The sequence below is a fragment of the Camelus dromedarius genome, chromosome 5 (genome assembly GCF_036321535.1).
Source record: "Camelus dromedarius isolate mCamDro1 chromosome 5, mCamDro1.pat, whole genome shotgun sequence".
Lineage (NCBI taxonomy): Eukaryota > Metazoa > Chordata > Mammalia > Artiodactyla > Camelidae > Camelus > Camelus dromedarius.
This window is the reverse complement of record NC_087440.1, coordinates 53,778,210-53,805,510: the sequence shown is the minus strand read 5'-3', so window position 1 is coordinate 53,805,510 and position 27,301 is coordinate 53,778,210. Positions and strand designations below refer to the sequence as shown.

Sequence of the window (27,301 nt, the reverse complement as noted above, 5' to 3'; positions counted from 1 at the left end):
AGACATAGGTTCAAATTCTCCCTGGTCGAAAGTAAATATGAGTATTCTGGCTTCTTGGAGAATCCCTCGTGGATATTTCATTCACCCCCAAATTTGACAGTTTGACAGGATGATCCCAGCATCTTCCTTTTCATCGTGACCTGAGGGCCAAGAGCTCAGATGAGGTGAGGCAGGTGCCATATATAACAGAGCCGAGGGAAGAGTCAGCCTTGCCTCCGACTCCCCTCTACCCGTTTCTCTTGGGATTCCTATCTGCTTTTCAACATTTCCCCTTCAAGAGGCATGGAGTTACACAGCTGTTGTTTAAGAGAGTCAGGAAATACAGAAGGAGGAGCTCTGGCTCGTTGACTGACTTAGTGATGGAGAAATCAAAAGCCATCAAAGTACAGCTGCAGAATCCATCGGCCCAGCCAGGGTCCTGTTGCAGTCCAGCCAAGTGGATCTAATAGAGGTACTCCCCCAACCAGTGTCCCTCAGTAACACACACCTCTAGTCCCTATGCAAGTCTGTTTCTGAGACCACATCACAGGAACTCTGCAATGTCATTAACGTTCTTTGGCCCAATTGCCGTCTCATCTGTGAAGTCTTCCTGCCATGTCAGGGTTCCGTACCCCTTTTCTGTCCTCTCATGATGTCCCTTTCCCCATAACAGCACCGCTCTCACTGGTTATCCCCTGTACTTGTTTGTTTCCCCCACGGGAACAGAGAATGTGCCTACCCAGTTTGCCCATGTATCTCCCCAGTGCCTGGCAGAGAACAGGCTCATCTCTAGATGCATCCTTCAACTCATGTCTTTTTAAGCATCCCAGTAAGATCCTCTGGATCACCCTGGAAATCACCTGAGACTTCTTTGTGAGAAGAAGAGTGGTGTGGAAGAGACTCCCCTGATGGGAGCGATGGGGGCATTGTCTCTGGCTCCCTGCCAGCTGGGCACCTCAGCTCAAGGGAACGGGATTTTTCCCAGAAATACCATGCAGTCCTCATGTGAGAAGAGAGTGGTGTAATGATAGAAAGTGACGAGTGATCCTTCCCAAAGAGACAAGGGAATGGAAGAAGCAAATGGAGCAACCTTTATTCAAGCAACATCATTATGTGACCCAGAATAGTACCATTTCAGGACCTTTTCATCAAAAAAACCAACTATGTGTACACCCTTACTTTACATATGCTTTTCTTTCCAGTGAAGTTGGGTTTTCAACTTAAAGTGTTTTTAAACAGGCTTTTAACCAGACAGAAGGAGCACATTTTTCACGTGTTTCTTGCCTGACAGTTTCCCCGGGGATCCCTGAGTGAAGAGAGCCTGGCTGATCCTCGACTTTCTAAATAGGTGGGCTGTGCACTTACCTCTGACACAGATGCCCTGCTTTATTTGAGTTTAGCTGTAACCAACTATGAGCATATGTTTAGAAAAATATGTCTTTTTAAGGCACGCTTAAGACGGTTGAAGCATTCCTTCTTTCCTCCGGAAACCTAGGAGTGAATTCCTCACCATTGAGGAAAAGTCCAGGAGAGAAAAGGGCAACCAGCGAGGGGAGGAAACCCAGGGAGCTGGTGGGGTCAGATCTGGAAAGACCAGCCCCCAGCCTCGAACCCGCAGTCACCAGAAATCAGAGAGAACCTGTTTCTTTCTTTCATTTTTTTTCCTGAAAAATACTATGCAGAGCTTCTCCTCTGAGCATCCCTGCACCCCAGGATTTGGGATAATTGCATCCCACCTCTCCTGGGTTTGGGTGCTAAAATCTTGCAGAGCTGGGTTTTTAAAGAAAGCAGGCTTAAAACTGTCAGCAAGAGAAGAGAAGAGAGAAGGCCAGATTGCTCTCACGCTTGAGCCTGTGGGCCAATTGGTTTGTAATTGGATTGGTATGCAGTGAAGATAGAGCTGTCTGGGGGAAATGCTCCGTGACCCTTCTCTTCGGGGGACGTTCCTCCTGACACTGCTCCTCAGTCCAGCTCAAGCCCCCAGTGGGGGAAAGGCAGAGAGACTCTGTGCACTCACAAGATAGAAGGACAGCAGGGAATGCCCCCAAATAAACCCAGAAATCAGAGCACACATTGCAAGGGCTGTGTCCAAAGTCAGAGCCTGCGGGCCAAGGAGGAAGCATGGATAAGAGAAGGGGAGAGGAGAGGCCTCCAACAGGAGACTCACAGCAGCCCCTTCCCGGGATCCGAGGGAAGTCTTTTTAAGAAGATGAAATTGCTACCACTTCTCTGCCACCTTAGTTGAACCCAGAGGGCCCAGCTGTCAGACAGTCAAACAAATTCCATCTCAAGGCCTGCATCAGCTGCGGAAGCTGAAGAATATAGGGTTGGTTGGGAAGAAACAGATCTGGGTTCTAATCTTGGTTTTGCTACTTCCTACTTAAGAGATTTTTAGGCAAGATATTTAACCCAACTGAAGCTCAGTTTTTGAATCTATCAAATAAAAATAATAATTTCTACCAGAAGGCAGATTTAAAAGGAACTTGAAAGTTGAGGAGCCATATTGGGTACCATTCATTTCAGTTAGCATTGTGCCCACGCCCTTCCTGTAAGTTCCCCTTTCTCTCAGGTGCTAGATACTTGGGAACTATGTATCCCAGATTTCCTTCCCAGCAGGTTTCTGGATAGGACATGTTTAACAATAAATTCATTTGTGGGATGTTTGTAAGGTGGGAGAGAGCAAGTGGTCCCTCTTCCTCTGTCAGCAGTGGCGGGGGGTGGGGGGACTGAGCGTGAGCTCCAGCGGGTGTGACCAGTAAGGCAGTTGGCTGGTCTCCTTCACTGCCAGGCCCCAGCTTCAGGGCTGTGGGTCAGGTGGCATTTCCTGCAGATTCCTGATCTCAGGTGGCAGCCTGTGCTGGTATCACCTGAAAGCTGGGAGTAGACCACCTGACTTTCTTGACCCCAGGCTTTTCCACAATCTAGTAAGCACCGCATTCATCTTCTGTTACGGAGCAGCAGGCTACCCCAAACTTAGCAGCTTAAAACAACACCCCTTTATCACCTCACAGTTCTGGCCGCCCCAAGTCCAGGCTGTACTGAGTTCTATGCTCAGGGTCTCACAAGGCTGAACCCAAGATGTTAGCCAGGTTGGGATCTTATCTGGAGGCTCTGGAAAGAATCTACTCCCAAGCTCATTCAGTATGCTGGTAGAATTCATATCTGTGGTTTTAGGACTGAAGTCCCCAGAGCCCTGCTGGCTGTCAGCCAGAGGTCTCTCCTGCTCCTTCAAGCCACCCACATTCCTCCTCATGTGGCTTCCTCCAACTGCAAACTAGCAACGGAATGTCAACTTTCTCTTACAACATTGCAGCCAGTGGCAGGATCCTTCATGTTGAATGCCCTTACATTTTGACTCTCTTTTCTGCTCTTGGCTGCGAACACCCCCTGCTTTTAAGGGCTCTTGTGATTAGATCATGCCACTCAGGTAATCTCTCTTAAGATAAGCTATGCCATATAACATAGCAGAATCCCAGGAATGGTATCTGAGCATATTCAGAGCTTCTGGAATTAGCTGGGGAACAACCTTGGGAGATCATTTTAGAAATTCTTCCTGCTAGATCACCTAACTCCCTCTATTAAATCATATTCTGCTGGAAAACTTAGAGGAGTTTCTGTTTTCCTGTTCTGAACCATAAGTGACCTGAGATCACTGTCTGCAAACAAACTCTGACGTGGAGAAAACAACTCTTCAGGTTATAATGGTCTTACCCTTAGAGCATTCTGAACCCTAACCCAACATGTCAGTTCAACAATGAGTTAGCAACAGTCATGTACCAGGTTATGCTATATTTCAGGGAATCAAAAAAGAATAGGAAACCTTACCCATGTGGTCTACTGGGCAAAATATACACATGAATTGAGGATTTCAATGTATCATCAAAGATGATGAGAGAGATTAAAGTTCAGAAGTGAGTATCACTTATTTACTCAAGAAATATTGATTTGACATCTACTCAAGGTCAGGCATTGGCTTAAGTTCAAGTGATTTAAAGACCACTGAGGCAGATTACTGCCCTAGAGAATCTCATGGCTATAGTGGAGGAGTCAGATATGCAATGGTAATGAAATGCTGCATTATAACGTTTAAAACTTTTGCTAGTTACCCTACACTATGCTAAATACTTTGCACACATTATCCTATTTAAACTTCATCTTAAACCTGAGCACTACATAGTTATTTTCTAAATTTTACAGAGGAGGAAACTGAGACTGAAAACAGTTGTCACCTCTCTAGGAAAAGAGATATCTGAGTTTGCAACCAGATAGACTCAGTTCTATCCCAATATGGCTCCTCAACTTTCAAGTTCCTTTTAAATCAGCCTTCTGGTAGAAATTATTATTTTTATTTGATAGATTCGAAAACTGAGCTTCAGTTCTCCAAGAAAGAGGACAGGTTCTGGCTGTGGATAATGTCTAATGTCTAATGGCTTCACTTCCCACATCCAGAACCTGTCCTCTTTCTTGGAGAAATATCCTTTGAATCTTCTTTGCACACACAAATGGAGAGACCAAAGTGCCTGGGAGTGCACAGTCCTGCAGGGCAGTCCTTAACCAGTACTGATGGATGTGAGAGTCTGAAAAACTCTTAGTTTCTTGGCCTTCATTCAGGACAACTCTGAGGCTTGATTTATAGAGTTAATAAGTTTGCCTGCAGATCGGGTGAAAACCACCCTCTGTGGGACTTTGTGATTGCACACTCACTGGGCTTCCTCCCCTCCCTGCCCTCTGCCCCCCACCCACTACTTTTCTAGTTTCCCTTGGGAATTTCCTTACAAATATTTGCACATAGATCTGAGAATCTGCCCTAAGACACCCCTGCTTTGATATTTACACTACGCCGCTATGGGAACCCAGAGAAGAGAGTGATTAACTCAGTTTGGGGAAGTTGGCAAAGACTTTACAAAGAAAGTTATATTTCTGGTCATGAAAGATAAGCAGAGGTCTGTCGAGGTGGGCAAGTGGGAAGAACAGCATTCCAGGCAGAGGGAATTGCACAAAAACAGAGAGACAGGAAAATGAGGGCCAAAGGATGGATGAGAAAATTGTATATAGATGGAGTGGAGGGCCTGCTAGAAGCTAGGGAAGCACTAAGGAATACTAGGGGATGATGGACCGTGATCAGACTTAGGCTTTAATGCAAAAAATATTTATCGAGTGCTTACAGTGAAGGTAGGAAACCATCCCAGGGATTAGGGATATTGCAATGAAGACCAGCCTGGTCTACGCTCCTCACTGATGTACAATACAATCCTTTTTGGCCCAGCACAGTAACCACTGAATACATGTGCCTATTTATATTTAAATTAACTAAGATTGAAATTAAGTTTCGCAGTTACATTAGCCACCTTTCAAGTGCTCAGTAGCCACATGTGGCTGGTGGCTATCACATTGGACAGCACAGGTACAGCACACCTGCAAAGCTGCAGAAAGCTCTACTGGATGGTGCTGGTCTAATCACACGAGAGAGCTATGAGCTTTCCTTCTGGTTAGTTTGTATGTGGCTATCACCTGTTTAGTCTTTTCTAAAACTCACTTCTTGTTCCTTTTTTTGCACAGAAGAATCTGAGCATTCTTTTGATTGCACAGCCGGGCCTCTGCATAACCACCTGCATTTGGCAATCAAATCGTAGTGGTGGTTGTCAAAAGACAGGGATTGCAGAAAGCCCTTTGAAAATGCACATGGTCCTTTTATGTGCTGGATGAGGGAGATGTGCTCACACCTGCCTAGGGAACCCAGGTGGTGGGACCTGCCTGCCTTAATCTGTTTACCTTGTTTATTCTGAATGTTTGTAGCTCAAAGCACATCCTCTAAAAGCAAAATAATACTCATGAAAGAGGCACACACTGAATTCCTCACCTGGAGTTCCATCATTTCCAGGGCTACAAAAATGAAAGTAAAACAGCCACTGGCAATAGTAATCTCTGAAATCTGTTATGGTAATTAAAGTGTTTTTTTTAATTACATGATAAACTAATAGGAACTGGAATTTGCTTTGAAGAGTCATTTTCCTTCTTCATCTTAACATTTTCTTATGAAAACCAATGAACAACAAAGTTCTTACTGATACACTAGAATAAACCTATCATAAACATAAAAACTGAGCTATGCAATCAAATATTTTCATCAGTGTCACTATAGAGAAATTTAAACCTAACAATTGTGAAGTATGCAGTTCAAAATTAATGACTATGACATTCAAAAACTAAATTCACCCTAAAGAAGCAATTTAATTCTCAGTTGAGAAAAGATTATATGTTTCCCTACTCCTGGCATGATACAGCTTTCAGGCTCCAAACAAACACCGCTGACCTTGTGAAAGTTTCCCTCTTTATTATAGTAATAAGAGGAGTTAGTTATACATAGGAGAAAATGCTATGTTTGAAAACAATAAGATACCAACTTTTCTTGACGGTAAAGCCTTCATGAGGAGCTTAACTCATTCAGCTTTGTAAGACTTTGAGTCGTCTTGATTTATACTGAGCTGGTGAACACTGGTGGACCAGCTCCTGAAGGCCTGGAGCAGCTGCAGGAACTGGAGGCTGAGTAGCCAAGACTGTACTGTTTACAGGGGAGAGAGGATGACAGCCTTCTCAATTGGATTGCTTTTACAGATAATTGGCTCTGCTTTGTTTCGGTGTTTTGTTTTTGTTTTTGTGTAGTACTTGGTTAATTCAGTCGCCCTGGCATCTGCAGGCAAAAGGATACAGGATATTCCCGGTCTCCTCTTTGTCTAACTCCACAAGTCTCAGGGGGCGATAATGACCGAACTCTTGGAGTTCTCCTGTTGATTGTGGAGAGGTGCATTGTACTCACAGTAGATTCTTGCAGCCCTGCCACCAGATGAAAGGAAGGGCATGAAAGCACCAGCAGAGCAGGATCTGCTTTTCCTGCTCTCACATGCCATCAAATACGGACGGGGCACTCGCCTGATGGCGGCATTCTCTTGTTCATGTGTGCCGGGTTCAGCTGAGAGTGTCGGATCAACAGGTGGCCTCGCTAATGGAACAGATTCACTCATTGTTTGTGTGTTTAATGAATCATTGAGTTACCGATCAGCAGTGAGCAGTGGAAGCTGTTCAAACAGAGAGGCAGCCCAGCCGGGAGGTGGTGCCGCCACCCCGCCCCTTTGAAGCCCGGCTGGCCCCACGGGGAGAGCGGGAGGCTCAGGGGTTACTCCCTCTGGTTCCCAGAGAAACTGGTAGCGAGAAGAGGGTGTTGTTTCTAATTGGATGATGAAAGTCAGCTCAGGGGACAGAGAGCAAAGGGCTAAATGTAGAAGGGGAGGAAAGGAAAACATCTGAATCAAAGGTTGAGGTAAAACCAAGAGACAGGTGCTGGCAGTGAACCGTGGGATAACCCCCCCCCCCCCCGCATCCTCAGGAAGCATCCAAGTGGGGAAGGTCCAAAAAAGTGAGAAAAAGCAAGGCTGAGGATTCAGAGGCTGATTTTCTTACAAAGGGTTCATGGTACAGTGGACATTCTCTGTCATATCAGGAGGCAAGGCTGACCCTTCTTTGTGGGATTCCCACGTGTTGCACCTGGCCTTTCCTGTGAGTAGGATTTGACCAGATGCTGCACCAGGATTGTAGTTAATGGGCTATGCTTTCCTTCCTTTCCCCAGAAATAGGATTTTGTCTTCATCACCATTGAAAGTCTGAATTTTAAGCAGATTCTTGGACTGGTGGCTTATATCCATCACCTCATTCAACTTCATCACCTGTCTTATCCCAAGGAGCTTTTCCAGAACTATTGCCTTCACAGTGACGCTCCATGAGTTTTCCCAGTTCAAACTGGGGCGTGTGTACTGTTCTAGTGAACACATCATGGCGAGGTGTTTCTGATTGGCAAGCCTTTTCTAGATCCTTCCCAGTGCTGTCTGAGAATCAATTTACAGACCCCTTCTTTCAAGTCATTTGTCTGTACTTTTTGGGTCATGATTTCCATTATCTTTCTCTGGATTTGGCAGAGCTGTAGGTAGGTGCTGAGTGTAGGAGTTCTTCCAAATCTGATTGTTGCTTTTTCTTGTTTTAATAAAACCAACACAACAGACAAAGCAAATAACCATCTTGACAGCAATATGAGCTTCTATCATGGTCTGCCTTCTTTATTTATGTATTTATTGACCACAGAGCACATCTATTCATGGGTAAGATCCATGCCATGGAAGTTGGCCAGGAAGTTTTTGCCCTAATATCTTCAGTAGTTATCTTGAATTTTCTAAACGCAACTGCCATCATTCTGCAGATCGATAAGGCTCACTTTAAAGCCATGACACTTGAGGCCATCAGATGCAATTTTGGTTCCTTAAGCCCTCGAGAATATTGTTTCTTGTACTTCTTACGCTGAACATACCTGATGCTGAACCCTTGTGTGATGATAAGTCAAATACATTTTACCTGCCTTCACTAATCTTGGTCCTTTTAAGGCTTTCACATCTTCCAAGCAGCACGTAGCCTAAACAATAAGATGTTCAGGAGGGTTGTTTTCCAGGCAGTTGGAGTCAGCTGTGTCTAGTTCAAGCTGAGCTGATTAAGATGGAATAAGGCCACCGACCCTCTGACTGGGCGTGCATGAGTGTCCTCTCTGTGACCTTTGACATCAGGGGGCCGGAAACCCCACCCTCAGATGATGCTGAGCGCCTCCACGTTGGAACGTGCGGAGGCCTGTAGTTAGTTACACCTGTGCGTATTACAATTACTGCACCTTTTTCAGTCACCTTGCCCCACGCTCCTCATGCCCCCTATGCTCCCCACACCTCAGATCACCCCGCTTCCTTATTCGTCATCCCATAAATACCCCGAGCCCTTCCTCTTTGCGGAGGCAGGCTTGAGATTTGTTCTCCTGTCTCTTCCTCATTTGTCTGGCTGCCTTGCAAATAAACCCTCTCTTTACTTTAGACCTTGGTGTCTCAGCATTTTGGCTTGCTATGTGTCTGGCAAAATGAACCAGGTGCAGTAACACAGCTTGCTTACCAATCTGTCTTAGAAAATGGATCAATGACTTTCTTTTTGGCTCCCTTTGTGCTACTTTTGCGGGCTGTGTGTGTGTGTTTTTAAGGTACGGGACCTATGAGAGAGATGGCAGAGTATGGTTTGGGGAGGAGAGCACTGTGCTTTGGGTTAAGAAATGTGTTGCAACTCTGCCCCTGTCCCAGGAGCACCATGGATCACACACTCTCTATGGTAGAGACTGACTCACTGTTCACCAAATCTATATCCTTTCCTCCTGAAACAGCACAACCCAGTTTCCAGCCTTCCTTACAGTCAGATGTGTCCATGTGATAAGTTCCGGCCAACAGAATGTGGACCAACGTCAGGCAATTTGCAGTCAGACCTGGATCTTAGTCCTTCTAGATGTCCTCCCTGTGCTCTTTTCCCTCACCTTCAGCTATTGATGCATAGAGTTGGCCTAAGATCACAGATCTCTTGAAGATTCCCTTATCCCTCAGGGTGGCTGAGGAGGGCCACTGATGTGCACAGCTGGGCACCTCAGCTATAAGCAACCTCCTCCATTGACCTTGGTTCATAGTACAGACATTAACTCCTTCCACCTGTGCCATAAAAACCTCAAAGTGAGAAAGTTTTCCAGTGGACTCTGGAGTTCTTTCCAGCCCTGTGATCTCAGATTTGAAGCCATCACCTCATCTATACTTTCATCCCTGGACAGAGACGGGATGCTCTTCCTGTCCCTTCAAGATCTCCTGGAGGAAGGAGTGGGACTTTTCTCCATTACCTTCTCCTTCAAGGACAGAGAGAAAAGGGGAGACGATAGAAGAGAGAGAAAACAAAAATTTGTCAGAGCCTACCTACCAGTTAGCTAAGGGAAAGAAAGCATGATATTGGGGAGACTCGGGCCAGAGAATGAGAGTGTCCTTTCGCACCTGGCTGGTGGCAGATCTTTGGGTGATAAATCCTGAATAAATGAGGGGCCAAAGCAGTGACAACATCTTCTATTCCCATAACACATCTCTTGCTGTGGGTTTGTACTTAATCAAGCCAGCCTCAAATCCTTTTAGAACTGAAGCTACCAGCTGGTCCCAAATGAATCTCCATTTCTGTGTCCTCTTCAATAAGGCCTTCTCTTCAACACAGAGGAAGATGTGAAAGCTGTTACTCCCTTAGGCAATGTCACTGCTATTTGAAAAACCAAGATGTATGTACACACATATGTCCTTTGTTTATATAACTTACAGTACAATTTTCTGATTCTGAATATGTGTAAAGTAGAATGTTAACTCCTCCTAGATGTAGAAGCTACACCACATTTCCCTGTGGTAGGAATGAGTGCCAACCCTAGAATGACAGGGTAGCATTTGGTCTGTAACATGAAAAGTCAAAGTCACACTCACCATTGGGACGATGCATAAGTGGTCTACAAAGACGCTTATAAGCCCCTCTTTTTTACAAGGTGGGTGAAGGATAATTCCACATTTTTAATGTCTTTTTAAATTTTTGAAACATTTATATAGTGTTTATTATGTAAGAAGCATTATGCAACAAGCATTGTTCTAAGTGTTTTGTTTTTTTAATTGAAGTATAGTCAGCTACAATATGTCAATTTCTGGTATACAGCATAATGTCCCAGTCATGCATATATGTGTGTATATATATACATATATAAGTGTTTTTACAGATATTACTTAGTTTAATTCCCTATGAAGAAGATGTATTATCACCCCATTTTATAGGTAAAGCAAATAAGGAACAGAGATGAGATTAGCCGGTTAGTGGCAGAGCTGGGATTCAGACCCATGCAGTCTAGTGACACACTCTTTGTGCTCAGTAACTGTACAGCACTGCCCAGTGTTTTAAATAACTGACCAGCCCTCATCCATGTTTGCCTCATACCCCCACATACTCCACTGCCCGCCCCTGATGCTCACCTAGGCCATACCTGAGCTTACCAAGAAGTCTGAAGTGTGATCCTGGGTATGAAAATCCTTCATAGCAAGTATGGCCACTGAATGTAAGCTCTTGGTGAAAAAACTAATTTTTTTCCTTATAAAATTTAATTCTTAATGAGACGTAAATGTTCAAACTTCCACTCTCTATGGAAAATAGAAACCTACTCTACAGCTTTGACTTTGCCTCTGTGATTTTCTCATTGTTGTGGAATACAAGTCAATGAGACAGTACAGTTGTGCCATATTTTAAAGACTAAGTGCTCAAATGTTCAACAGGATTCAGGAGTACTGCCTTTTTGGTGGAAGTGACAAAGACTGCGGGTCAGAAGGTCTTACTTCCCTCCATGGCATTACCAAGCTTGGCTGGTGGAGACAGAGTGACAAAATCTCACCTCTCCAGGCTCTGTTTTCTCATTTCTGAAGTACGAAGGGCCAATTAAATGCATCCTAGGGCCTAATCCAATTCTTGGACCATTTTGTTTGGTTTTCTTGAGGGGGAGGAACTTAGGTTTATTTGTTTATTTTTAATGGAAGTACTGGGGCTCAAACCCAGGACCTTGTGCATGTTAAGCGTGTGCTCTACCACTGAGCTGTACTCTCCCCTTCTAGGACCATTTTGAATTTACTGTTCCCCTAGCCCACAAGATCCCTCATGATCTGGCCTCTGACAAACTTTCCAGCCTCATTGCGTGTTGCAAGCTCACTTAGCTACAGCCCCGTGGGTCTCTCTTCCATTTGTTCCAAAACCCTAAGCTGCTTCCTATCTTGGGGCCTTTCCACTAGCACTTCTCTCTGCTGGGAAGCCCTTTGCCTGCATCATCACCTGATTGACTCTTTTTTTGTCATTCAAGTCACTGATTAACTTTTTTTTAAAACTTTTTTTTATTGAGTTATAGTCATTTTACAATGTTGTGTCAAATTCCAGGGTAGAGCACAACTGATTAACTTTTTTAATCAGCTTGTCCCCAACGTTTCCAGCTAAGCTGTTCCCCTAGCCCAGCACTAACTCTCCATCAGTCACCCTAATTTACTATCACCTATTGCCATCTGATATTTTCTTCTTTATTTATTTGCTTATTTGTTTATAGTCTGTCTCTTCTCACTAGGTATCAAACTCTATGAGAGCGACATTGTCTTTTTCATCATTTTTATCTGCAGTGCCTACATTAAGAGCATAGTAGCCACTGAGTTCAGCAAGTCCAGGGCTGATGATAGAGGCAAAAACAGTGCCTGGATCTAAAAGGAGTAGGATTCCTTTCTGAAGTCACATCATGAAGTAAAGGGATTGCTTAGTGCTACATTTCCCCTTTCTTAATCAATTTAGTGATTTCAGGGTAAATGTCAGGGTTACTATGCACAGACCCACGTCTCGAGAGTTGAGTTTGTACATCCTTTCTCTCCTGCTAACCTACTTCTCATCGACAAACCATGACTCTTCAGTGACATCGTCTCCATTTATATTGCCTGCCTAACAAGAAGAAAATAGCACATCCACCTGAGACCAGCCCCTCCCCGCTGAGGACAGCAGCATAGTTACGGTTCTGCAGATTCTGGACTTCAGGATCTGAGTGAGGGAGGTTCAAGTCCAGTGGCCAGAGGGCTTGGAGAGTCTGGATGTGGATCTCTACGTGGTGTTTGTTCCGCCCATGGAAAGAAAGGGTTCCAGGGTCCTGCTACATCAGTTGACCGAATGTTAACTGAAGCTGATTCGTTGCTGGCTGCCGCCCTGATGCAAGGATGTTGCGTCTCTCCTAATGGAAGAACAGGGTACCATACCAGACCACAGTAAACATCTGCCTTTGGTCTCTGACCAGCCAGAGAAAGCCTCTGAGGCTTAAGGAAGCCATGTGGAGTTTCTGGGCGGGACTGCTGTGGAAGCTGCTCTTCCCAGCTCAAAAGGGAGAGTGGTGCTTAACTCGCAGCTGGAGGCAGGGCCCCACCCAGGTTAATCACCTGGGATTAGAATAGAATGAAGAGGAGTAACACTAGTGAAGTCACAGGGCAGTGTCAGAGTGTCACCATCTGGATTTCCAGAGTGGGGACTGACCACCCCCGTGTCAGGAATCAACACACCCATGGCCAAAAGATAGAGTTCACGTTATTGTTTTTAATGGTTAATTGACTTTGACTTTTCCTTCTCCCCTCCAACCAGTTTCAGAACTTCCAGATCTGTCAAGACACACCTTCACACTCTGAGATTTCTCCACTCACCTCTCAGGACCTACTGCATCAAATACCACATACCATAACAACTCAGGACTGGTGACCAAATCGTCTGTCCTACCATAAAAGGATTACGGGGTCAGACATTTCAGCACTTCCTTGCCCCAGAATTTCGTCAAAAGATTCTTCTTTAAGCATTGCTAACATATCTCTTGCTACAGTGTCCGCCCATTTCTTCTTTAAAATCTACTCTGGAGAAGCAAAATGAGTCTCCAAATTATTTATGATACTTGAAAATCGTGAAATCAATTCTTAGCTTTCTCTCTCTCTCCACTGAATTTCATGCTCCTGCCACTATAATCTGTCTATCTGGTAATTCTTTTCTGGACTTTGGTTCTTTGCACCTTTTAAAAATGCAGAAATCAGAACTGCATAACTGCTCTCATAAGTTCCTTTGGCAAGTCTTGGAGTAATCAAAGTTTTCTTTCCAGTTTGTGAAAGCAAATTCCTGTCACTTTAGATCTGGAAATTCAACTTGCATTTGGATCTCGAGTCTCTTGTCACGTGTAATCACCCAATTTCTTACCTTAACAGCCTTGACTGAATTAGGTTTTTGTTTGAGGGTGCACTGATTTTGTTCCCATCTTATACTTTTTGAGATAGTTGGCTCCCTAAAGTTCCCGTTTATTTAAATTTATTTTTTGGTCATTGGAGGTTACAGAGAACTCAGCCCACTGAGAACATACCTGCTCATCATCCAACAAAAATTAGGAAACAGTCCTGAACCCAAGAAGATACTGCATTGATGTACCCACCCGATATTAGATCGTTCTGGGCCTCACCTCTGAAATGGTCGTCAGAAATTCACTCTCAGAGTCCCTTGTTCCCTCGACTTATTCTCACTCACACACAAACTGCCATGTTGCTTTGTGTGTCTCAAGACCTTTTTTTTTTTTTTTTTGCCTCTTTCTGTCATACATACTTGCCCGATTGTTTTCTAAACATTATTAACTGCGTTTGATTTCTGTTCCTATGTATAATGCTCTTACCCCAACTTTATTCTCTTTCAGATAATTGGCTCCCACATTTACCAAGTTTACTTACATTTTTCTTCCTCTTTTCTTGGAGGTTTTGGCGGACTCAGCCAGGAAAGACTGCCTGGGGTAGTCTCAGTTTGTATCTGGAGTTTCGGCATAATTATTATAGAGTTTCCTTTCATACTCGAAAGGACCTTAGTCTGGATAGTAAATCATATAGTCACCCTACTGATAGGAGCAGACTGACTCTCTGCTATCCTTTAGTCTCAGAACCACCCCCCACACCGGAGGGCAACTTAACTTCTTCCAGAACTTTAGCTAGAGTTTGCCCGTCTCCCTCCCTCCAGGACTAGTGTTGGCCGTCTGAGGAAGTGAGTCTCTGGGCCCTGGCAGGGGTGCAGGGTAGGGCTGGAAGCTGATCTGTCTAGCTGTTAGGACTGTGAGGGTTAGATGCTGACTGCTCTGATTCTCTGAGTACCTCAGGAAGATGCAGGGTAGTGTGGCAATTAAAAACTGGAACTTTGGAGCCAGACCACTTAAATTCAAATCCTGGCTCTGTCACTTCCACTTATTTAATTGGGGCAGACAAACCCACATATGTGTTCTTTATCAAGAGAGCTCTGAAACAGAGTGTTTACACATGCACAAACCCAGAATTTACCAAGTTGCTTGTGTGACCCAACAGTTGTGGATTTCCCATGCCACAGGATCTAAGAATGCATGTGTGTCATGGGGGAGTCAGCTTTAGGCCAGCTTGCTCCTTCCACCCTAATTCATGGGACAGTAAGCTTGGTGAAATCTCTCCAGCACTAGAACTTCCTCTCCACAAGACAGACCCAACAACTCTTCCCGTCTGGTGACTCCATAAAGGTTGAACTGTCATTCATTTATTCATTCACAAAGTACACATTTTCTCAGGCACACAGAGCTAAGGGCTGTAGGCGATCAAAAGAAAATAATGTGCATTCCCAACCTCAAGGAGCTTATTACTGAGTGGGGATAGTAGCAGTCTGCACATAAAAATTAAATGGCAGGTAAGACATTGGACCCAGAAATGTTACAGACAAATAGTATAATGATTAAATGTCGAATGAGTGGGGCCTCACATAAGATCTACCAGACCTGAGAAAAGAGACAGATCACCTAGGAATGAAGGCACCAAGGGTATCAAGACCTAGAATAAGTAGGAATGGGTCAGGAAAAGAAAGATAAATGTTAGATATGCACTAAACTTCAGATTCAGGCTAAACCTAATGTTTGGCATCAGCTTCAGCCTCAGGTTCTAGAAGACCCAACAGCTGCACGTCTACTTCAGTATCATTTTTTACTATCCTGAAACTTGTCAGTGACCAGTGATCCTGTGATTGTGTTTTACAATCATATCTACTGGGCATAACAAAATAAAATGAGGACAGGAATGCAGAAGAAAATTTGGAAATGGTTTTGTCATCTGGAGATTCACTTACCTTGTCCCACTGACACATTTCCACATCCAGATTTTGAGGACAGTTTTTTACTCAAGTGATTAAGGGAAGCAACGAAACAGGCAAATATTAGAAATAAACAACTTAAATGAGAGTAAAAATCTTAAATTAGCTTTTGAAAATAATCAGAAAATAACTTCAAGTCTTTTGTCATTCAATAATCATTTACTGAGTACCTCTCTAGCATCGTACTGCCTGAGTTCAGGTCCCAGCTGGGTCACTTTCTGGCTATAATCTGTATAACCTTAGGTTAGTTAAGTGTCCCTAAGCTTCCTCACCTGTAAAATGGAATTAATCATAAAACCTGCTTCATAAATGGGATTAATCATAATGCTCACTGGGTTTTTTCTTTTTCATTTTGATTATTTAAGGAACAAAATAAAAGAGAAACTGTTTATCCACCAAAGAGAAGTTTTCCATTAAACAGAAATCAAATACTTTGTAATAAAGACCAACCAACTAAAAACAGAATATTAGATTAGTAAAACAACAGCAGCAATTTGACTTTGTGTTTTATTTCAATGGGTACTTTGTTCTTTGTCTAGAGGACAATGTAACCCACTTGAGCATTCAGTGAGTTAATTTTTGTAAAGCATTGGGTATAGTACCTGGCAGATAGCACGCAGGATGCAGTGTCTGTTAAAGTAAGATGCACCAGGCACAGCGGTGTCTGTTACACATGCACAGACACCTTTTGTGAGATTATTTCACAAGATTATGTCATCACCATCAACCAAACCTTTAAGTCCTGAAGTTGAAGAGGACATAATTCATTGTTCCAAGTCAATTTGTTTTAGAGAAAGGAAAGATTAATAATTTGGTGGCATTGCTGCTACCAACCATACCCCACACTGGTGGAATTTCTTCAATTCAACCTCAGCTGAAAGAAGTGAATGGTGACTAAATGTTGACTGAATTAAATTAGACTGACTAGAAGAGGGAACCGCTAAGAAGACAGAACCATGAGATGCCATGGATGCTAACAGAAGAAAAAATACAGAAAAGAGGCATACGTGACAAGGTCATGCCCTTCAGGGAAGTTAAGAAGGATGCATTTCTCTGGGGAAATTTGAAGGCAAAGGGAAGGAAACGTGAAGGATGATACCTGGAGATGTGAACAGGGTCAAAAAAAAATCCTTACAATATGGAAATCCATGTGATTATAAGGAGACCCTAAAGAAGGTGAGATTGAAAATGTATCAAAAGTAGAGAGTCTAACTGATAAGAAGCATCCAGAGGAGGCTAAAGGGGGAAGAGATTAAGAACACTGGTGGAACAAGTGTGAGGTGGAGAAAAGTGAATGTGGGGGAGCTCAGGTCAGAGGTTCTCGGTTTTCCCAGTAAAGAAATAGATGGGAGTATAAGGTATAGACGTCTCTTTGGAGACTTAAGAAAAATGGAAAAAGTTAGAACTGCTACTGTGGTGAATATGATATGACATTAACTAGACATGAATAAGAGGATATCCAATTAACCCTGGACACCCAACCGAGATGCAATAGCAGGAATTTGTGATGAATTCAAGCCCAGTCTCCAGTAATGATCTGCTTTCTGGAATGATTAAAGATGGAGCACAGAGACTTGGAAGAGCCAAGTCTGTAGAGTGATTTTCACATGGAAGGATTTTCCCTGCCAACCCAGGCTGGAAACAATGAACTGAAGACAGAGGTGGGGAAGAGGTGCAGATTTAGGAATTCCAGGATGTGGGGAGGACATAGATGGCTTGTAGGCTTGACGGGGAAAGACAGGGCATGAGTATCAGAAGGGTATCTGGGGAGTGTGAGAGCCTGGAAGTGGCAAAGAGAAAGGGGCCAAGAATCAAGCCTTGAAAAAAATGTGCAAAGGGACAGAAAGAAGAGAAGCTGGAAGAGAAGAGAGAATCATCAGAGAGGTCGCAAAACCGCGCAGGGTCATGTTTTACAGATCAAAGAGAAAGAGAATTTCAAGGAGGAAGAAGAGTTTACACAGCATAATTATACATAACAATCCTAACAAGTCCGCAATGCCGTAGAATAATGACTGTCGAGTACTAGTCTTGAGCCAAGCACAGGTGAGCGATGTTATATAGGCATTGCCCTACTGAATTTTTGCAGCGCCCCGAGGAGGCAGGTACGATTGTCACTGATGTTTCACGGCTGCAGGAGGTGAGACAGCCATGTCATAACTCACCCATGGACACACAGCATGAGCTCCTAGCCTAGACCGCAAATCTCTTTTACTTTAAAACCTGAACATTATGTCTGAAGCAGTTTCTATATTATTATGATCGTTTTCCAAATGCTGTATCTCACATAGGTATTATCTTTATGACACTTCAGGACAAAAACAGAGATTTCAAGGACTGAGGCCACGAAGTGATTGTTGGATTTGTGCACTAGGAGATTGTTAGAAACTGATGGCAGAGCAGAGAGGTGGGATGTACAGATCATGTTGCTGAGAGACAAGGACTGGGGCTGGGAAGGGGGGTGCCCAGGGGAGGAGGCACAGAGGGGAGTTAGGATTGGGGTTTGGCACAAATGAGTTCACATCCAGGCAGAGTCACTTAGTTGTGTGATCTTGGACAAGTTTTTTCCATGCTAACTAAGTTTCATTTTCTTTAGATATAAAATGGTCATACTTCATAGGGTTGTTCTGAGAATTAACTAACATAATTCCTAGAAATATTTTTCCTGTGCTGGGCTCACATACCCATTCAAAAATGTTTTTTATTATGCTTACTGCATATATACTATGGTTAACTGTACTATAATCTGTTCCTTTCCTTTTTAAGATTCTCTTCTTCCTAGGTATTCATAATATAGCCATGTTTTGACGGTCCTCTTGCTACCTCTCCACTCCCTGATCTCTTGAATTAATGTAGCCCATATCACATTCTTGAGAACTTCTGTATACACGTGTTTTTTTCTCAGGCAAAAGTTTGTGAGACAGGGACAGAAAATTCTGTTACCTCCTCTAGATAGGGAATGATAGATTTTGATTAAACAAATATTCTGCTTTGTATCATGCACAGATAATCATTTTTCAAAGAATTAACATGTAATAGAACACATTTACTAAAACTGTGTTCCTCGTAATGTAAACTCTCTTTAGTAATTCAAAAAGTCAACCTAGAGGACCTCCTGTATAGCACAGGGACCTATATTCAATTTCTTGTAATAACATATTATGGAAAAGAATCTGAAAAGAAAATATATGTATGTCTATGTCTAACTGAATCACTTTGCTGCACACCTGAAACTATCATTGTAAATCAACTACACCTCAGTTAAACACTTCTAGAAAAAAATCAACTTAGGATTTTAACTGTGTTCAGATCTATGCATCATCATTATGAGTGCTTATTTTCCTTTCCGTAGAGGTGCAGAACACCACTTACACTCCTTGTTACAGAGAGCACCTGACCTTTGTGAATATGAATATGTATAATGTATGTTTACATGTACATTGTGTTCAAAAAAGCCAGGTCCCCAGAAAACACTAAAAACATAGTAAGGAGGTGAACTATACACACATAGTTGATCAGGGCTACTATTTGGGATTAAGGAAACACCCAGAGTTACCAGTAATGTTTGGAGATCAGCATCAGCCTTCTGGGGTGTTCCTCCAGATCAGGGAAGTATAAATTCAGCTAGACACAGAGAAAACGAAGGATGGCCTAGAAATTAAGCACATCTGTTACATTCATTGAGACATCAGAGTTTAGCTTTTGGAACTAGAGGCTATGTTTTAGATAAACTCCATTTTTAAACAAATCCTTATTAAGGACCTCTAAACACAGGACCAAATTCTGTCCTCAGGTTCTTAAGCAAAACTGGGTCTGAAATCAATATAGGCACTGTTAGAAAGGATTTGAGGATTGAATCAGAGAATAGGATTTGGCTCCTAGGACACAAACCACGCTACTAATCCCGGAGAAAGGATTTGCCTGTTTAAAGGATTATAAATTTTTGAAAAGCATATTCTGTTGATAATACTTTTCATTTCCTGCAAATCAAATTACTGAGGGATATTTTCATTGTGAATAGAATTGGACAATGTTTTCATTGTTGTTTTCGTTTCCTTTGTACAAAAGGGTACCAAATTTCAAAGTAATCAGACATGAAGTTTCATGGCCCCAAATGACTACACATCTGAAGATTCGAGCAAATAAATTGGAAATAATGCCTACTAGCAAACCAAAAGTCAATTAGAGCTAAAAGGAAGTCTCTTCGATTTGTGATACTGGCACTTATGAACGTACACGAGTGTCTGCAGTTTTATTTGGCAGTGACCCCTCAGAAAGATCTGGACAAGGAAGGGCAAGTCCAGCAGCCTTGCTTGGTGGGCTCTGGCACATTTGGCTGCTTCCCACTTCGGACTCATTTTACTCTAGTGAAACAAATGGCTATAAATAATGTTGAAAGACAGTGTTTTAGTAACGGGAAAATTCATTGGTTCTTGCACTTCCTTAATGGAATTGGCCTTCCAAGAGGCTGTTAGGCTCCAAAGAAAAAGAGAGAGAAAAAGCAAGCAAGAGAAACATTTGAGGTCATAGGACACTTTGGTCACCAGTGTTCTCAATGCCTCCCCCTGTGCACAGACCTCGCTTTGAAGGTATCACCAGCCATAAGCCTAGAAAGCCCACTCCTTGGAGACCATGTCTAATTCCTTGCTCTAAAAGGCATCTGGAAGGTTTTCTCCAGAGTAGTAGTCATCATGAGCATCATCATGCTTTCACTTGCACCATCCCCACAAATAGCCGCACAGGTTGGACCCTTTGGGCTTTTTGTCATTTTAAGTTTTCTGCTGCTGCTTGGACAATGGGCCAGTCATTCCTGAGAAAGGAAAGGCGGGGTTCGGGTGGGAAAGGAGACTGCCTGAAGTCACAATGTAATGCTATTAGTCTGAGCTCTCCCATGACGGAACCCTGCCTGGGAAGGACAATTACATGGGAAAGGATGATAACCTCATGAGGCAATAACCTTCTGAGAGATCCTGTTCCACTCTGTACAGGTTATTAATTTGATTACCTTTCAGAGAAGTAGCCAAACTTAAGGGGCCCTCTCAGAACCAAGTCATTCCTTTCAAGGTTTGCCCATCTCTAATGAGCTGGGTCTTTTCAGCAATCATCTAACCACATGATTTCCTTAATTTTCAGCCGGTTGCATAACGACAAAGATAAATGTGGCTTTTCCCAGCTGCTTCTAAAATAAGTTCAAGACTGAATTAATATGAATGGAAATACTTTTTGTTTGTATAAAGGGTAGAGGAAAGAAACCACAGGTGGGGGGTTTGCCGACACCTGCTAAAATGTATGCGGTATGTCTCAAGCTTGGGACACAAGAGTGGCAAAGACAGAATAATCAACTCCTAGAACCCAAAACTCCTAAGATGGTGACATTCCATCAAATTCATTCCATTTCTGCAGGAGATAGAAAACTCCAAAATTCCAAAAATAGACTTAGTTATAAAAGGGATTTTTTGGGATTCTTGAATCCCATCACTTGTTCAGTGAAGTATGACAACTATGTTATTTCTAAAAACAAAGGTTGAAATATGTTGAAATATCTCCTATCTATCAATCCATGTTCTCTTCAAGCTCTCATTTGTATGAGGAATATAATGGGTGGTGGGAGAGCTTGGAGTCTGAGAATAACAAAGATTTCATGACTGCAGAAGAAAAATATCTTACCTGAAATTGCACAGAAAAGTGGGAGCCTTACACTGAGTAAGGACGTTGACCTAACAGAAAAAGAGGGTTCCCTCTTTGTTAAGTTAGCATCTTTCCATGTACCATTAACCCTTATTTGGGATACACTTGTATTTACTAGAAGTCCTTCAATTAAATGTCACCTGTGTGTAGGACACTATAAATTAAAAATTAAAAACAAACAAAAGACTTGTTCTGTCCAATGGGGAGAAATAGACCCCACAGACCAGAGAACACATAGGATCTCAAAGATGAAAACCCAAGTGAAAACACACAACCAAGGGACAAAGTCCCTGAAGGCTGGGTGGAAATGAGTAAGACAAGTGAAGTCAATCAGGGATACTTTTTCCAGGGAAACTTGAAGGCTTAGGCAGAGTTGAGAGGATAGCATGGCTCGTTGGGTAGGAGAAGAAAGGATATTCCAGTAGAAATAAAAACCCTGAAGCACTATCCATTCTATCTCTTTGTTCTTCTGTTCCCTCAGCTTGAACTGCAACCCAATCCCCTCCTCTTTGCAAGTAAAAGAAGAGTAGATACTGCTTCTGTGGTTAAGTTATAAAGATTGTGTTGCTTGTTCGGTATGGCAAAGTATCTTTCTGTTATTGACAAGCAAATAAAATCAGATCAAACTGTTCAAACTCAATCCACACTCTTTTATAATATAAGAAGACAGTTGTGAGTTTTGGGGGGAAGGTTATCATTTGCTTTCTTGTTGTCTCATCTTTGAGCTCCAGCAAGTGTCTTCCCTACCTATGATGATGATTCTTTTCAGTAAATTCTTAATGCATCAAAATACTCCGCAAGGCAAAAAAAAAAAAATCTTCAGGTGGCTGATCCACCTTCAAGACAAAACCCTTTGGATTTCTTCTTAACCAATTGCTTAAAATTCCTTTACTCTCTTCTCATCCATGATATGTAAATTCAGATTAAAACGCAGTCAGCTAAATCCATAAGTGCCCAAATAGGCAATCTGATGTTCCTGTTATTTACATCTAAGACCAGAGACTAGTCATGAATACCACGTGGCAGGCAGTTTCCACACTCCAGGCCCTGGCCTAAGCCCTTTACATCCGGATAATTCATTTAATCCTTCTAGCAACACTCAACAGTGTTTCCAAACTCCCAATAGATATGAATTTATAGGAAACAAGAAATTAGAATTCCCAGGAACTCTTATGAATTTCTGAACTCATAAGTTATTCTTTATTTTGGTAGTATTTACCAAGGAAAAGTATTTTAGTAGTGGTTTTTGTGTTGTTTTGGTTTGGTTTTTTAGTATTTTAGTAGTGCATATTTACAAAGACCTATATACTCTATAGTGAATATTCAGAAATTGGAAAACATGCCAGCAAAAATTACTGGATGATGCTAGAAAAACCTAACATTTGGGTATCGTAGCTAGATTAACAGCATTACACAGAATCATATGTCAAAATCACTAATTTAAGGGCTTATTTTGCTTCCAAGGGTGTTATTTCTTAAAATACAACTTACAGATTTATATGAAGTATCCTGTGTATACAAACTTGATATTTATTTTATTCACAAGAATGGCTCAGCATTAGTCACAGAGGCGGCCACAAGTAAGCTCTTGTAACATGGTTCATTAAATTTCTATTGCTGTGTAACAAAGTACCATACATTGAATAGCTTAAAACAGCACACATTTATCATCTCTTAGTTGTTTGGGTCAGGTCCACTGGGTCAAAATCTAAGTGTCCACCGAAGCCACAGTTCTCATGGTGGGGTTGGTTGGGGGGTTGGCAGGGCTGAGCTCCAGGGTCCTCCCCAAGCTCACTGGTGGTTGGAAGAATTTATTTTCTTCTGGTTTTAGGACTGAAGTCCCCAGTTTCCTGCTAGCTGTTGGCTGGGGACCCCTTTCAGGTAGCCCCCACAGGCAGTTCACAACCTGGATTTATTTTTCCCCCTCCAGGCCAGCTGGAGCGTCTCTCTGCCCTCCACTTTTGTGACCAGGCAGAGAAAAGTCTCTGTATTTAAAGCACTCATGTGATCAGGTAAGGCCCACTTGGATAATCTCCTTGTCTTAAAATCAACACATTTGAGGCCTGAATTATATCTCCAAAAATCCCTTCACAACAGCACCTAGATTAGTGTTTGATTTAATAATTGGGAGAAAGGGTGTGTACACCAGAGGTCTGGAAACTTGGGGGCCACATTAGAATTTTGCCTACCACACATGACAATAGCCACAAGCTATATAAGCTGGCCACTTGTGTAATTTAAATTTTCTATGAGGCACATTAAAAATGAAAAAGGAACCAGGTAAAATTAATTAATTAATTTTTTAGTTGACATACAGTTAATTTACCATATTGTGTTAATTTAAGATGTACAGCAAAGTGATTCAGTTTTTATATATATATGTGTATGTACATATATATATATATTTCAGATTGTTTTCCATCATAGTTTATAGTAAGATATTGAATATAGTTCCCTGTGTTACACAGTAAATCCTTGTTGCTTATCTGTTTTATGTATAGTAGTTTGTATCTGTTAATCCCAATCTCCTAATTTATCCCTCCCCCAACTCCCTTTCCCCTTTGGTAACCTTAAATTTGTTTTCTATACCTATGAGTGTTTTTGTTTTGTATATAGATTCATTTGTATTATTTTTTAGATTCCACATATAAGTGGTATATAATACTTGTCTTTCTCGATCATACAGTAGCTCTGTTTTTACTTTTTTAAGGAACATCCATACTGTTCTATAGCAGCTGCACCAATTTACACTCCCACCAAGAGTGTAGGAGGGCTCCCTTTTCTCCACACCCTCTCCAGTATTTATCGTTTGTGGACTTTTAAATGATTTCCATTCTGACTGATGTGAGGTGATACCTAATTGTGCTTTTGATTTGCATTTCTCTAATAATTAGCAATGTTGAGCATTTTTTCATGTACGCATTGGCCATCCGTATGTCTTTTTTGGAGAAGTGTCTATTTAACTCTTATGCTCATTTTTTGAGAGTTGTTTGTTTTTTTGCTAGTGAGTTGTATGAGCTGTTTGTATATTTTGGATATTAACCCTCTGTTGGTTGCATCATTTGCAAATATCTTCTTCCATTCTGTAGGTTGTCTTTTAGTTTTGTTGATGGTTTCCTTTGCTGTGCAAAAGCTTTTAAGTTTGATTAGGCTCCATTTTTGTTTGTTTGTTTGGTTGGGTTTTTTTTGCCTTGGGAGACTGATCTGAGAAAATATTGCTACAATTTATGTTGGAAAAGGTTTTGCCTATGTTCTCTTCTAGGAGTTTTATGGTGTCATGTCTTAAGTTTAGCTCTTTAAGTCATTTTTAGTTTATTTTTATACATGCTGTGAGGAAGTGCTCTAATTTCATTGATTTACATGCAGCTGTCCAGCTTTTCCAACACCACTGGCTGAAGAGTCTGTCTTTTCTCCATTGTATATTCTTACCTCCTTTGTCGTAAATGAATTGACCACAGGTATGTCGGTTTATTTCTGGGCTCTGTATTCTGTTCCATTAACCTATGTGTTTGTTTTTGTATCAATATCATGCTTTCTTGATTACTGTAGCTTTGTAGTATCATCTGAAGTCTGGGAAGATTACGCCTCTAGCTTTGTCCTCTTTCCTCAGTAGTGCTTTGGCAATTCTGGGTCTTTTGTGCTTCCATATAAATTTTGGGATTATTCTAGTTCTATAAAAAATGTCATGGGCATTTTGATCTCATTAAATCTGTAGATTGCTTTGGGTAGGATGGCCATTTTAATAATATTAATCCATCCAATTCAAGAGGATGGGATATCTTTCCATTTCTTTGAATCACCTTCAGTTTTCTTTATCAGTATTTAATAGTTTTCAGCATGTAAGTCCTTCACCTCCTTAGTTAAGTTTATTCCTAGGTATTTTTTTTGACATGATTTTAAATCGAATTTTTTTTGCTTTCTCTTACTGATATTTCATTGTTAGTGTAAAGAAATGCAACATATTTCTGTATATTAGTCTTGCATTCTGCTGCCTTGCTGAATGCATTTATTAGTTCTAATAGTTTTTGTGTGGGAGTCTTCAGGGTTCTCTATATAGAGTATCATGTCATTTTCAAATAATGACAGTTTTACCTCTTCCTTTCCAATTTGGATATCTTTTATTTATTTTTCTTGCCTGATTGCTGTGGCTAGGACTTCCAACCCTATGTTGAATAGAAGTGGTTAGAGTGGGCATCCTTGTCTCGTTCCTGAATTTAGCAGAAAGGCTCTCAGCTTTTCATCATTGAGTATTATATTGGCTGTGAGTTTGTCATAAATGGCTTTTATTATGTTAAGATATGTTCACTGTATACCCACAGTCAAAATTAATTAAATAATATATTTTATTTAATCCAGTATATCCAAAATATTACCATTTCAATCTGCAATCAGTGTAAGAATTATCAATGAGATGTTTTACCTTCTTTTTCTCCATCCTAAGTCTTTAAAATCTGATAGAGTTACAGTTATAGTACCTCTCAATTCAGACTAGCCTCATTGCAAGTTCTCAGTAACCACACATGCTGTACTGGAGTGAGCAATATTAGATTGTGGCTGCTTTTCTTCAGTAAGGTCCTGATCCAGTTCTGGAAACGTCTACCTTAACTTTCCCTCTGAGTGTCAGCTGTTCTTGCTCTTGCTTTCATGTGACATCAGTGACTGTTTTAAAGCTAATAACATTCCTATGTTGATTGTTAAGTTTTAATTCTCAGAGGAGAATTATAAGAGTTTGTCCTGTTTTATTGGGTTTTTTTTAATGGAATACAAGATTCAGGAAAATAAATATTTCCTGAGAAATTCTGGGAAGGAATTCCCAAATGGAAATACTGCTATGAGAAATATACTGCAGAAAATAAACACTCAAAGAAGATAAGGTATTGCCCCAAGTCAGACAGCTGATGCAGCTATGTGACCATCCTCTTGTCTACTATACAATATTGCTAATCCTTGTGTAATCAGAAGGACAAGCCATCCTTCCTCTTTGCTCCTCAGTCCCACTATGCTAGAGTTTAATTCCCATTTAAGACCTTAATCAGAAGGGTTTTTTTCTTTTTTAAAAAAAATATGAACATGCAGAGGCAGGTTAGACCTAGGCTAGGATGAGGCAAAGGGCAAGAGTGAGACAAAGATGAATAACATACTGTGAGAGCAGAGAACTGTGGGATAGGGAACATGTCTGATCCCCCAGGACCACTTCCCCCAGAGGAGGGCTGATTCGATCAGATTCAGGACATTGGGTCCTGTTCACTAGAGGACAGAGAAGCCATGTTCTTACTCACTCAGTCCTTGTGGTGGAACTAAAAGCTGAGCTAATGTTCATACTTCAGCTCCATATTTTCACACTTCAGCTAAATCCTTGGCTGTAGAATGGAATATCCAGAGCTAAATTTGGAGTTGAGGGCTGAAAATTGTAGAATTGCTCTGCTTAAGAACATAGAGGTAAACCCATACATTTAATAGTCAGTTGGTTCTTCAGCAAGGGTACTAAGACAATTCAATGGGAAAAGAATCATTTTTTCAATTAATGGTGCTGGGACACCTGAATACTCACATGCAAAAAAATAAAGTTAGACCCCCTACCTCAGACTATATACAAAAGTTAACTCAAAATAGTCAAAGACTTAAATAAAAGAGCTAGAACTATAAAATTCTTAGAAGAAAACATAGATGTAAGTCTTTGTAAACTTGGATTAGGTAGTGGTTCCTTAGATATGACATCAAAAGCAAACCAACCAAAGAAAAAATAGATAAATTGGGCTTCAACAAAATTAAAAACTTGGGGGGCCTCAAAGGACCCTATCAAGAAGGTGAAATGACAGCCAGCCCATAAGATGGAAAGAAGTGTTTTCAAATCATATTTCTGATACGGGCCTAACATTCAGAACATATAAGAAGTGCTACAACTGGGCAATAATAGAAGACAAATAACTCGATTTTTTTAAATGAGCAAAAGGTTTGATTAGACATTTCTTCAAAGAAGATATAAATGCCAGTATGCACACGAAAATATACTGTACATCAATAGCCACTAGGAAAATGA

At 41.5% G+C, this 27,301-nt stretch overlaps 1 pseudogene; it reads right to left on the bottom strand.

Moving 5' to 3' along the window:
- Positions 1-7,644: 7,644 nt before the first annotated feature.
- The window catches only part of LOC105091472 (small ribosomal subunit protein eS1-like), a 66,409-nt pseudogene continuing 46,752 nt past the window's right edge, over positions 7,645-27,301 (bottom strand).